The sequence below is a fragment of the Pecten maximus genome, chromosome 4, assembly GCF_902652985.1.
Source record: "Pecten maximus chromosome 4, xPecMax1.1, whole genome shotgun sequence".
NCBI lineage: Eukaryota > Metazoa > Mollusca > Bivalvia > Pectinida > Pectinidae > Pecten > Pecten maximus.
Genome location: NC_047018.1, coordinates 19,501,607 through 19,515,826, shown reverse-complemented (window position 1 = coordinate 19,515,826; position 14,220 = coordinate 19,501,607). Strand labels below are relative to the sequence as shown.

The 14,220-nt window shown below is 39.2% G+C and overlaps 1 protein-coding gene across 6 annotated transcripts in view; it reads left to right on the top strand.

The window, feature by feature from the left end:
- The window catches only part of LOC117325438 (cAMP-specific 3',5'-cyclic phosphodiesterase 4C-like), a 343,137-nt gene that overhangs the window by 297,796 nt on the left and 31,121 nt on the right, over positions 1-14,220 (top strand). The gene's annotated exons all lie outside the window — the stretch shown is intronic.

The following is a 14,220-nucleotide window of genomic DNA, read 5'->3' as shown; positions in this document are numbered from 1 at the left end:
TTGATACTTGTTGATACTGCCGTACCTACACTTGATCTATTTTTCTTTTGTTGTCAACTATAAAGGAAAGTTTTGTAAATTGTAGTTCAGCAACAATTAGTTTGTATTATTAAATTCAACAGTCTTGTTTTATGCTATCAACAAGGATTATTCATTTAAATTCTTACATGTACATATGTGTATAAAGCCATAAAGAGATGGACAATTTTTGATTGTCTGGATTGATGGAGTTACTTCCCTTAGGCCTTCTTGTGGAGAAGTGTAAAAAAATAATCTTTATTAAGTGTTTATTTATGAACTCATCCAAAATAAGTAATAAAAAATGTGTTTTTTGCTGGGTTTATTTATCAACATCAATGAAGATGAAGTTTTTATTGATTGATGATACACCAAAGAGATGTTCTCAAGCTGGCTGGAATTTAAAGATAAATGGTGACTTGGATGGTCTACAAATTCAGCTGTACATCAAAGACTTACAGAGCGACACTAACACAGATCTACAATTGGGGTTGTCTCCATATATACTCTTTTTTTAAACTTCTCTGATTTGAAAATTGACTAGTTCAAAAATATTGTCTGCAATGGAGATTATCTTATGACCTAGGTGTTATCTAAAGATTTATATTTTACGAAATCCATGTTGTGAAATTTATCCCTAATTAATTCTGTGCATCAATGCATAGGTTCCTTTTATGTAAAGTTAAAGTTATGAGTTTTCTATCACTTCAATTAAAATAAGAAGTAATCGCTTCATTTCAAACTGTCTGTAAACAGATACCGTATTCAGCTAAATCAAGACCCAGGGCTTAAACCTACATAGCATTTACACAAAACTTTGAGCTTTTAATGGCTTATTCAGATTTTGAATTAAAAGTTTTTCTCTGCGTCATTTTTTAATCATTTTTTTTTTTAATTTTTCTTTAAGATATTCTCAAAATTAGTGTTTTCAGTATAGCAATACAGACAAGTGTTTGTTAAGACTTCAAATCTTTTTATCTCTGATCTGATGAACATATTCTTGTCACGGTGTTATTGAGCTTATGAGTGATTCAACAGCTGTCATCAAAGAACAAAGATTCACTTGGTTAAAATTTAAATATATGACAAATTGATGCTTTTATTTGCACAATTTTTTTCCCAAACTGAAGCGATCCATTAAAATAATTGCCCTTCTAGAATTTTAATTTCAATTTAATTTTGTTATGTTTCATTGATGAACAGTTTATGTTAAGTAAACAAACAGAAAAAATCACATCAACGATGTACAAGTTCATGATACAAGGAATTATATTGGCCTCATGATGAAGTTGATTAAAACTCCAGAAATGTAGGAGGAGTTTATGAATGAAGTTTTATAAGCAACAAGAACTGTGTGGGGTTCCTGCTAAGTTTCTAATCTGAAAATAAAGAGGTATTGAATGACTCCATCTCCGTAGTGGGGAATTTAACAACCAGGGGCATCAATTATGTTAGATACGGTGAGACAGTATTCCCCAGTACAGATTTCTCAGCGTCTGGAGCGGTGGATGACAGCCAGCCTATACGATGGTTCTCCACCAATTCACTGCCAGTCATTAGGCTTACAAGCAGGCCTACCATGATTTTAATTCCATCTGAATTAAACTTCCAAAAATATCTAACTAGCAACTCACGATTTCAAACATATTTCATAATATAGATGGGAAAAAGTTGTATGCGTCTTGGCTAAAGGTAATGTTGGCGCCCTAGTAGACATCTGTGTATTTAGATGATTAAGGATTAACCAGATCGGCTATGTGATTTAGCGTAACACATACAATCACTAGAAAAGTGTACAGTTAAATCATTTACATTTATAACCTTGTTTTCCACAGAAATCAAGGTTGATAGGAGAGAATGGAAAAAATGCACCAAATTTGCCCTAAAAACACACAAAAAAAAAAAAAAAAAAATGTCAGTGAGGTGTAATCTTCAGATACAAGTAATATTCCTATATAAAGACTATTTTTCAAATTCAAAAAAAAAAAAAAAAAAAATATATATAAAAATAAATGCTGTGTAAAATAATAATTTAGAATGTAACATATAACTGAATCTACTAGATTTGTTTAGTTTGATAAGAAAAGTCTTGTTTGTTGTGTGTTAAGGTTGAAAGTTGAGGTAAAAAACATTTTATACCACATTTAATAGATTGATCAGCTATATAATGTCTGAAAAAGACTTGTCAGCGTCAAGTTTACACATTGAAACGCAAATGTATCATTTTTGCCTGTTTGAGCCTGGAACAAGTGTGAATTAACAAATTTAAATTTAAATGATTATAGCACATATTATACATAAATACACAACAGAATGACGTATTAAAAGGCCAAGGGAGGATGGGATGGTGTTGGGGGGGGGGGGATTTTAAATGAGTTTTGCTGAATGTCCTCAGGTAATAATGTTTTTGAAGTAGAAAACCTTTGTCTTGATGTTACATGCAGATTTGTATGGTGTAGGTTCTCTGTAATAAACAAGAAGATTACAGGATATTTTTTATCAGCACATGCATATGAACATGCATAGGTAATCAACCTTGGATAAGAACAAATACTGGCAGCGTATTATCAGGCATTTGAGGAAGACTTGATAATTTTTAAAACTGTTACAGTACATTAAGACTAGACAGCCTGTGTGTATAACTAGCTGATTAAGACTAGACCGCCTGTGTGTATAACTAGCTGATTAAGACTAGACAGCCTGTGTGTATAACTAGCTGATTAAGACTAGACAGCCTGTGTGTATAACTAGCTGATTAAGACTAGACAGCCTGTGTGTATACTAGCTGATTAAGACTAGACAGCCTGTGTGTATAACTAGCTGATTAAGACTAGACAGCCTGTGTGTATAACTAGCTGATTAAGACTAGACCGCCTGTGTGTATAACTAGCTGATTAAGACTAGACCGCCTGTGTGTATAACTAGCTGATTAAGACTAGACCGCCTGTGTGTATAACTAGCTGATTAAGACTAGACAGCCTGTGTGTATAACTAGCTGATTAAGACTAGACAGCCTGTGTGTATAACTAGCTGATTAAGACTAGACAGCCTGTGTGTATAACTAGCTGATTAAGACTAGACCGCCTGTGTGTATAACTAGCTGATTAAGACTAGACAGCCTGTGTGTATAACTAGCTGATTAAGACTAGACCGCCTGTGTGTATAACTAGCTGATTAAGACTAGACAGCCTGTGTGTATAACTAGCTGATTAAGACTAGACAGCCTGTGTGTATAACTAGCTGATTAAGACTAGACAGCCTGTGTGTATAACTAGCTGATTAAGACTAGACAGCCTGTGTGTATAACTAGCTGATTAAGACTAGACAGCCTGTGTGTATAACTAGCTGATTAAGACTAGACAGCCTGTGTGTATAACTAGCTGATTAAGACTAGACCGCCTGTGTGTATAACTAGCTGATTAAGACTAGACAGCCTGTGTGTATAACTAGCTGATTAAGACTAGACAGCCTGTGTGTATAACTAGCTGATTAAGACTAGACAGCCTGTGTGTATAACTAGCTGATTAAGACTAGACAGCCTGTGTGTATAACTAGCTGATTAAGACTAGACAGCCTGTGTGTATAACTAGCTGATTAAGACTAGACGGCCTGTGTGTATAACTAGCTGATTAAGACTAGACGGCCTGTGTGTATAACTAGCTGATTAACATTCATGTCTTCATTCCACACTTTTACTGATGTATTCACAAAGTCATCATTCCACACTTTTTCTGATGTATTCACAAAGTCATCATTCAACACTTTTACTGATGTATTCACAAAGTCATCATTCCACACTTTTTCTGATGTATTCACAAAGTCATCATTCCTAACCTTTACTGATGTATTCACAAAGTCTTCATTCCACACTTTTTCTGATGTATTCACAAAGTCATCATTCCACACTTTTACTGATGTATTCACAAAGTCATCATTCCACACTTTTACTGATGTATTCACAAAGTCATCATTCCCGACTTTTTCTGATGTATTCACAAAGTCATCATTCCACACTTTTTTCTGATGTATTCACAAAGTCATCGTTCCAGAATTTTTCTGATGTATTCACAAAGTCATCATTCCTGACTTTTTCTGATGTATTCACAAAGTCATCATTCCACACTTTTTCTGATGTATTCACAAAGTCATCATTCCAGACTTTTTCTGATGTTAATACAAAAAGTTCCTAGGATGTACACTAGATAGAGTATACTTCAACACAAATAGCAGATGGTGTTTTGAACACTTCAGGGACTGAGCCAACCATCATGTTCCCGGTGTCTATTATTAATTGAAACTTGATATCTTTCTGCACAAATAGTTAAACACTGATTCCTGCATCTGTGTCAGAAATATAGATTACTGTGTGAACATAAAATATGTCTGCCTTGACTTTGGGACTAGACACCTGTCTACCTTAACTTCAGGGGTTAGACACCTGTCTTCCTTAACTTCAGGGAATAGACACCTGTCTACCTTAACTTCAGGGGTAAGACACCTGTCTACCTTAACTTCAGGGGTTAGACACATGTCTTCCTTAACTTCAGGGGTTAGACACCTGTCTTTCTTAACTTCAGGGGTTAGACACCTGTCTTCCTTAACTTCAGGGGTTAGACACCTGTCTACCTTAACTTCAGAGAATAGACACCTGTCTTCCTTAACTTCAGGGAATAGACACCTGTCTACCTTAACTTCAGGGGTTAGACACCTGTCTACCTTAACTTCAGGGGTTAGACACCTGTCTACCTAAATTTCAAGTGCAAGATACCTGGTTATCTTAACTTAGGGAGTTAGACACTTGTCTGCCTTAACTTTAGGGATAAGACATCTATCTGACTTAACTATGGGATAAGACACCTGTCTGTCTTAACTTCAGGGGGTTATACATCTATCCAACTTTACCTCTAGAGCAAGACACCTGTATGCCTTAACTTCAGAGGTTAGACACCTATTTACATTAACTTCAGGGGTAAGACGCCTGTCTATAATAACTCCAGGGGTTAGACATCTGTCTGTCATAACTTTGGGGGTAAGACACTTGTTTACCTTTACTTCTGGGGTTAGACATCTGTCTGCCATTAGTTCAGGGGTAAGACACCTGTCTGTCATAACTTTGGGGGTAAGACACTTGTCTACCTTTACTTCTGGGGTTGGACACCTGTCTGTCTGACTTAATTTCAGGGGTAAGACACCTATCTGTCTGTCTTTATTTCTGGGTTAGACACCTGTCTGTCTGACTTAATTTCAGGGGTAAGACACCTGTCTGTCTGTCTTAATTTCAGGGGTAAGACACCTGTCTGTCTGACTTAATTTCAGGGGTAAGACACCTGTCTGTCTGACTTAATTTCAGGGGTAAGACACCTGTCTGTCTGTCTTAATTTCAGGGGTAAGACACCTGTCTGTCTGACTTAATTTCAGGGGTAAGACACCTGTCTGTCTGTCTTAATTTCAGGGGTAAGACACCTGTCTGTCTGACTTAATTTCAGGGGTAAGACACCTGTCTGTCTGACTTAATTTCAGGGGTAAGACACCTTTCTGTCTGACTTAATTTCAGGAGTAAGACACCTGTTTGTCTGTCTTAATTTCAGGGGTAAGACACCTGTCTGTCTGACTTAATTTCAGGGGTAAGACACCTGTTTGTCTGTCTTAATTTCAGGGGTAAGACACCTGTCTGCCTTAACTTACCTGACTAGAGAAAACCTAGTTAGACTGTTTACTAACTGGAGAAAACCTAGTTAGACTGTTAACTAACTGGAGAAAACCTAGTTAGACTGTTAACTAACTGGAGAAAACCTAGTTAGACTGTTAACTAACTGGAGAAAACCTAGTTAGACTGTTAATTAACTGGAGAAAACCTAGTTACACTATTTACTGATTAGAGAAAACTTAGTTAAACTGTTTACTGATTAGAGAAAACCTAGTTACACTGTTTACTGATTAGAGAAAACCTAGTTACACTGTTTACTGATTAGAGAAAACCTAGTTACACTGTTTACTGATTAGAGAAAACCTAGTTACACTGTTTACTGATTAGAGAAAACTTAGTTAAACTGTTTACTGACCAAAGAAATGATTCCTGAATATCCAAATGTTAGTATCAGGCCAGCTATTGAAAAATACTGTTCTTATTAAATCGTATATGTTGATATCTAGACTAATTCTGTTATTGTGATAATTTCATATCTTTATAAAAAGTTCTGAGATTGGTGATAGATGATTGATTAAGTATTTCTATGTAGCATCTGTCATGATAAAAGGATATTTTACTGTTCATGTGATAAATACAGATTCCATATAATGAAATCTCTAATGATTAATTAATAAATTATCAGATGAACTTCTGCAGCACAGTGGGTGGTTTGAGAGATGCACACATTTATCATTTTTCCTGTGTGTATAAACTACACACACCAGTTTTTAAACAATCCAGATGCAAAAGTTTTGAGAGTCTGCGGTTGTTCTACTACAGGAAATAGCGAGATGACGGAGATATTGTCAGCAGATGTGTTGTACTTATGTTTTTTCTGAAAAAACATCCTATTGGACGAGAGTCTCCGGCAGGTGCAGCAAGCGGAAGAATTGCGTCAAATGTTGCACGTCTTCAACCCCTGGTTTATCTGGAGGCATTCAGCTATGGTGATTCTGTCTGTCTCAGTCATTAAGTTCTTTACCTACGTACATATACTTATCAACCAATACACTGCCAGGACGCTGAAAACTACAGTACTGCATGATTAATGCTGAAACCTACGTCAAATGAAATTATATATACTAATTATGTAAGTCTTTATACTTCACTTCTCGATTTGAGATTTTGTATTATAGTACTGAACATCACAGTAAAGATTGACTATACAGAACACCAAAGTAAAAACTGTCTATACAGAACACCACAGTAAAACCTGTCTATACAGAACACCACGGTAAAACCTGTCTCTACTGAACACCACGGTAAAACCTGTCTATACTAAACATAATGGTAAAATCTGTCTATACAGAACATCATAGCAAAACCTCTTTATACAGAACACCAGAGTAAAACCTGTCTATACAGACCACCAGAGTAAAACCTGTCTATACAGACCACCAGAGTAAAACCTGTCTATACTGAACACCAGAGTAAAACCTGTCTATACTAAACACCATGGTAAACCCTGTCTATAAAGAACACCACTATAAAAGGTCTATTCAGAACATCATAGTACAACCTGTCTATACAGAACACCACAATAAAACCTGCCTATACTGAACACCATGGTAAAACCTGTCTATACAGATCATCATAGTGAAACCTCTCTACAGAACACCACAGTAAAACCTATCTATACTGAACACCACAGTAAAACCTGTCTATACTGAACACCACAGTAAAACCTGTCTAAACTGAACACCACAGTAAAACCTGTCTATACAGAACACCACAGTAAAACCTATCTATACTGAACACCAGTCAAACCTGTCTATACAGAACACCAATCAAACCTGTCTATACAGAACACCACAGTCAAACCTGTCTATAATGAACACCACAGTCAAACCTGTCTATACTGAACACCACAGTAAAACCTGTCTATACAGAACACCAGTCAAACCTGTCTATACTGAACTCCACAGTCAAACCTGTCTATACTGAACACCACAGTCAAACCTGTCTATACAGAGCACCACAGTCAAACCTGTCTATACTGAATACCACAGTTAAACCTGTCTATACAGAACAACAAAATACATAATACAGAATAAATATGATCTGGGGGTTATGTAATCTTCCAGACAGAGTTTGCATTGATCAGGATGTAAATGCCATTGATCATAAATAAGAAACCCAGTCACAGTGACATTACACCATACTGATGACACAAATGATTCTAACCAATATTTTCTTTTAATTTAAAATTAATTGAAATCTCCATGAAACATCAAAAACATGTAGGAAATGTAACTACAAATGGTGCGCTGTCTATATGTGTCATTAAGTCTTCTGTTGAGATGAATGAGTCAGATTTACAAATGATTATATTATGTGTACCCTACACACAAGCTGACATGTTTGACCATAAAGCTATCACTCATATCTACTATAAAAGGTATATTGGAATAGTTCATTGTGTCCCATGTTTGTAAAACATACAATATCTCTCAATTAAATCTTTATTTTTTGTAAAGTATTCTAGTCCTTGCTATCTAAAAGGAATATTTTAAAGATTATTTGAATAAGGTCAACAACTAAAGGATAATCTAGATGTGGTATAAGTAGTTAAATATGTTGAAATATTCAAAGATTATTTAAATATGGATAATTAAATGTTATTGAGATAAGTTTCAATACTGAAAGATTATTTAAATAATCTTGAAAAGTATGTGTAGAAACTTTTCAGATAAAGTAAATTCTAAAATAAACCTATAAATTCCTGGTTGATTAGATGTAGATTATCTAGCTAAAACATGATCATTTCTCAATGGGTTTTTCAGACTTCCATTCACAAATAGCTAATTTTTGAATTATGATAAATGGCGGAGAACTTTAACATCTGTAAGGACACAGGTAGAATCGGTGTGGTGGTATGGAATAGGTAATTGAAAACAGATCAAGGTTTGGCATCCATCCTGAAAGTGTTTTGTTGTAATGGATGATGCTGTCGAAAACAAACAAACCTTTCATCATTCCATCGATTACATGCAGACCTTTGAACCTTTGGTAGTATTAGCTGATCCTTGGGATATCCTTTAGTCTGGTATTATCCAAGACCCCCACATCCCGTTAGGTAGTTTGCTTCACATAGGTTTTGGCAAAAGTATACATTTTTGGGGGGAGGGGGAGGGGGGAGGTGGGGGCTGGCAGTAATGATAATACCTGATGCTGTATAAACAACATTGTTCAAATAGCAGGCCGAAAACCTGACAGTACAATTATAGTCTCATCGTTGTAGGTCAGGCATGTTTTCTCCCATCTATAATCATCACTGGAACTTTATTATGTGTAATTTAGAATAGATTTTCTCTCCTTACTGTTCAATTCATTGTGGTGGTTATGTATATGATGACAGTGTTCTGGAAATGTTTTAATTAGATAGCATCAATCTATACAGATATCTGACTTTTACACAAGTCGAAAGAACAGTGCACAGTAGCATATGGGCTTCATCTGTTGATCTGTAATAATAGTCGTATATCACTGATATCTTTAGCATTTTGCTACATTGAAAATATGTGTAGTCTAAAAAAAGTAAAACCATGTCATACTTATTTTGAAATTGAGTTGAGAAATAGAGAATAAAATAAGGTAAACAAAAAAATAGTGAAGAATATTGTACTGTACACATACAATTTTTTTTTAAATCAATTTCTAGGTCACATGAGTCTCAAGCCATCTGCCTAGTCGGGCTGTCCTTAAAAGCGATGTTCCTCATTTGGCTTTCTTTTTGAGTGCCTGGTCAGGCTGTCCTTAAAGGTCATCTCCTTGACGAGCTGTCCTTGAAGGCAATCTGAGTAGAGGAAATCTGTCCAGTCAAGTAGGGTGAAATCTGTCAACCTCCCCTTTGAGAGGCCAATAGGGTGAAATCTGTCAACCTCCCCTTTGAAACACCAGCAGGGTGAAATCTGTCAACTTCCCCTTTGAGAGGCCAGTAGGGTGAAATCTGTCAACCTCCCCTTTGAAACACCAGCAGGGTGAAATCTGTCAACCTCCCCTTTGAGAGGTCAGTAGGGTGAAATCTGTCAACCTCCCCTTTGAGAGGTCAGTAGGGTGAAATCTGTCAACATGCCCTTTGAGAGACCAGTAGGGTGAAATCTGTCAACCTCCCCTTTGAGACACCAGTAGGGTGAAATCTGTCAACCTCCCCTATGAGATACCAGTAGGGTGAAATCTGTCAACATCCCCTTTGAGACACCAGTGGGGTGAAATCTGTCAACCTCCCCTTTGAGACACCAGTAGGGTAAAATCTGTCAACCTCCCCTTTGAGACACCAGTAGGGTAAAATCTGTCAACCTCCCCTTTGAGACACCAGTAGGGTAAAATCTGTCAACCTCCCCTATGAGATACCAGTAGGGTAAAATCTGTCAACATCCCCTTTGAGACACCAGTGGGGTGAAATCTGTCAACCTCCCCTTTGAGACACCAGTAGGGTAAAATCTGTTAACCTCCCCTTTGAGACACCAGTAGGGTAAAATCTGTTAACCTCCCCTTTGAGACACCAGTAGGGTAAAATCTGTTAACCTCCCCTTTGAGACACCAGTGGGGTGAAATCTGTCAACATCCCCTTTGAGACACCAGTAGGGTAAAATCTGTCAACCTCCCCTTTGAGACACCAGTAGGGTAAAATCTGTTAACATCCCCTTTGAGAGACCAGTAGGGTGAAATCTGTCAACCTCCCCTTTGAGACACCAGTAATGTAAAATCTGTCAACCTCCCCTTTGAGACACCAGTAGGATAAAATCTGTCAACATCCCCTTTGAGACACCAGTAGGGTAAAATCTGTCAACATCCCCTTTGAGACACCAGTGGGGTGAAATCTGTCAACATCCCCTTTGAGACACCAGTGGGGTGAAATCTGTCAACATCCCCTTTGAGAGGTCAGTAGGGTAAAATCTGTTAACCTCCCCTTTGAGACACCAGTAGGGTAAAATCTGTCAACCTCCCCTTTGAGACACCAGTAGGGTAAAATCTGTCAACCTCCCCTTTGAGACACCAGTAGGGTAAAATCTGTCAACCTCCCCTATGAGATACCAGTAGGGTAAAATCTGTCAACATCCCCTTTGAGACACCAGTGGGGTGAAATCTGTCAACCTCCCCTTTGAGACACCAGTAGGGTAAAATCTGTTAACCTCCCCTTTGAGACACCAGTAGGGTAAAATCTGTTAACCTCCCCTTTGAGACACCAGTAGGGTAAAATCTGTCAACCTCCCCTTTGAGACACCAGTAGGGTAAAATCTGTCAACCTCCCCTATGAGATACCAGTAGGGTAAAATCTGTTAACCTCCCCTTTGAGACACCAGTAGGGTAAAATCTGTTAACCTCCCCTTTGAGACACCAGTGGGGTGAAATCTGTCAACATCCCCTTTGAGACACCAGTAGGGTAAAATCTGTCAACCTCCCCTTTGAGACACCAGTAGGGTAAAATCTGTTAACATCCCCTTTGAGAGACCAGTAGGGTGAAATCTGTCAACCTCCCCTTTGAGACACCAGTAATGTAAAATCTGTCAACCTCCCCTTTGAGACACCAGTAGGATAAAATCTGTCAACATCCCCTTTGAGACACCAGTAGGGTAAAATCTGTCAACATCCCCTTTGAGACACCAGTGGGGTGAAATCTGTCAACATCCCCTTTGAGACACCAGTGGGGTGAAATCTGTCAACATCCCCTTTGAGAGGTCAGTAGGGTAAAATCTGTTAACCTCCCCTTTGAGACACCAGTAGGGTGAAATCTGTCAACCTCCGCTTTGAGAGGTCAGTAGGGTAAAATCTGTTAACCTCCCCTTTGAGACACCAGTAGGGTGAAATCTGTCAACCTCCCCTTTGAGACACCAGTAGGGTGAAATCTGTCAACCTCCCCTTTGAGAGGTCAGTAGGGTGAAATCTGTCAACCTCCGCTTTGAGAGGTCAGTAGGGTAAAATCTGTCAACCTCCCCTTTGAGACACCAGTAGGGTGAAATCTGTCAATCTCCCCTTTGAGACACCAGTAGGGTAAAATCTGTCAACATCCCCTTTGAGACACCAGTAGGGTGAAATCTGTCAACCTCCCCTTTGAGACACCAGTAGGGTGAAATCTGTCAATCTCCCCTTTGAGAGGTCAGTAGGGTAAAATCTGTTAACCTCCCCTTTGAGACACCAGTAGGGTGAAATCTGTCAACCTCCGCTTTGAGAGGTCAGTAGGGTAAAATCTGTTAACCTCCCCTTTGAGACACCAGTAGGGTGAAATCTGTCAACCTCCGCTTTGAGAGGTCAGTAGGGTAAAATCTGTCAACATCCCCTTTGAGACACCAGTAGGGTGAAATCTGTCAACCTCCCCTTTGAGACACCAGTAGTGTAAAATCTGTTAACCTCCCCTTTGAGACACCAGTAGTGTAAAATCTGTGAACATCCCCTTTGAGACACCAGTAGGGTAAAATCTGTCAATCTCCCCTTTGAGACACCAGTAGGGTAAAATCTGTCAACATCCCCTTTGAGAGGTCAGTAGGGTAAAATCTGTTAACCTCCCCTTTGAGACACCAGTAGTGTAAAATCTGTGAACATCCCCTTTGAGACACCAGTAGGGTGAAATCTGTCAATCTCCCCTTTGAGACACCAGTAGGGTAAAATCTGTTAACCTCCCCTTTGAGACACCAGTAATGTAAAATCTGTCAACATCCCCTTTGAGACACCAGTAGGGTAAAATCTGTCAACCTCCCCTTTGAGACACCAGTAGGATAAAACCTGTCAACATCCCCTTTGAGACACCAGTAGGGTAAAATCTGTCAACATCCCCTTTGAGAGGTCAGTAGGGTAAAATCTGTTAACCTCCCCTTTGAGACACCAGTAGGGTGAAATCTGTCAACCTCCGCTTTGAGACACCAGTAGTGTAAAATCTGTGAACATCCCCTTTGAGACACCAGTAGTGTAAAATCTGTGAACATCCCCTTTGAGACACCAGTAGGGTGAAATCTGTCAATCTCCCCTTTGAGACACCAGTAGGGTAAAATCTGTTAACCTCCCCTTTGAGACACCAGTAGTGTAAAATCTGTGAACATCCCCTTTGAGACACCAGTAGGGTGAAATCTGTCAACCTCCCCTTTGAGACACCAGTAGGGTGAAATCTGTCAACCTCCCCTTTGAGACACCAGTAGGGTGAAATCTGTCAACATCCCCTTTGAGACACCAGTAGTGTAAAATCTGTGAACATCCCCTTTGAGACACCAGTAGGGTGAAATCTGTCAATCTCCCCTTTGAGACACCAGTAGGGTGAAACCTGTCAACCTCCCCTTTGAGACACCAGTAGGGTAAAATCTGTTAACCTCCCCTTTGAGACACCAGTAGGGTGAAATCTGTCAATCTCCCCTTTGAGACACCAGTAGGGTGAAATCTGTCAATCTCCCCTTTGAGAGGTCAGTAGGGTGAAATCTGTTAACCTCCCCTTTGAGACACCAGTAGGGTAAAATCTGTTAACCTCCCCTTTGAGACACCAGTAGGGTGAAATCTGTCAACCTCCGCTTTGAGACACCAGTAGGGTGAAATCTGTTAACCTCCCCTTTGAGACACCAGTAGGGTGAAATCTGTCAACATCCCCTTTGAGACACCAGTAGGGTGAAATCTGTCAACATCCCCTTTGAGACACCAGTAGGGTAAAATCTGTCAACCTCCCCTTTGAGACACCAGTAGGGTGAAATCTGTCAACCTCCCCTTTGAGACACCAGTAGTGTAAAATCTGTCAACATCCCCTTTGAGACACCAGTAGGGTGAAATCTGTCAACCTCCCCTTTGAGACACCAGTAGTGTAAAATCTGTCAACATCCCCTTTGAGACACCAGTAGGGTAAAATCTGTTAACCTCCCCTTTGAGACACCAGTAGTGTAAAATCTGTGAACATCCCCTTTGAGACAGCAGTAGGGTGAAATCTGTCAATCTCCCCTTTGAGACACCAGTAATGTAAAATCTGTCAACATCCCCTTTGAGACACCAGTAGGGTGAAATCTGTCAACCTCCCCTTTGAGACACCAGTAGGGTAAAATCTGTGAACATCCCCTTTGAGACACCAGTAGTGTAAAATCTGTCAACCTCCCCTTTGAGACACCAGTAGGGTGAAATCTGTTAACCTCCCCTTTGAGAGGTCAGTAGGGTGAAATCTGTCAACCTCCCCTTTGAGACACCAGTAGGGTAAAATATGTTAGCCTCCCCTTTGAGACACCAGTAGGGTGAAATCTGTCAACCTCCCCTTTGAGACACCAGTAGGGTGAAATCTGTCAACATCCCCTTTGAGACACCAGTAGGGTGAAATCTGTCAATCTCCCCTTTGAGACACCAGTAGGGTGAAATCTGTCAACATCCCCTTTGAGACACCAGTAGTGTAAAATCTGTCAACCTCCCCTTTGAGACACCAGTAGGGTGAAATCTGTTAACCTCCCCTTTGAGAGGTCAGTAGGGTGAAATCTGTCAACCTCCCCTTTGAGACACCAGTAGGGTAAAATATGTTAGCCTCCCCTTTGAGACACCAGTAGGGTCAAATCTGT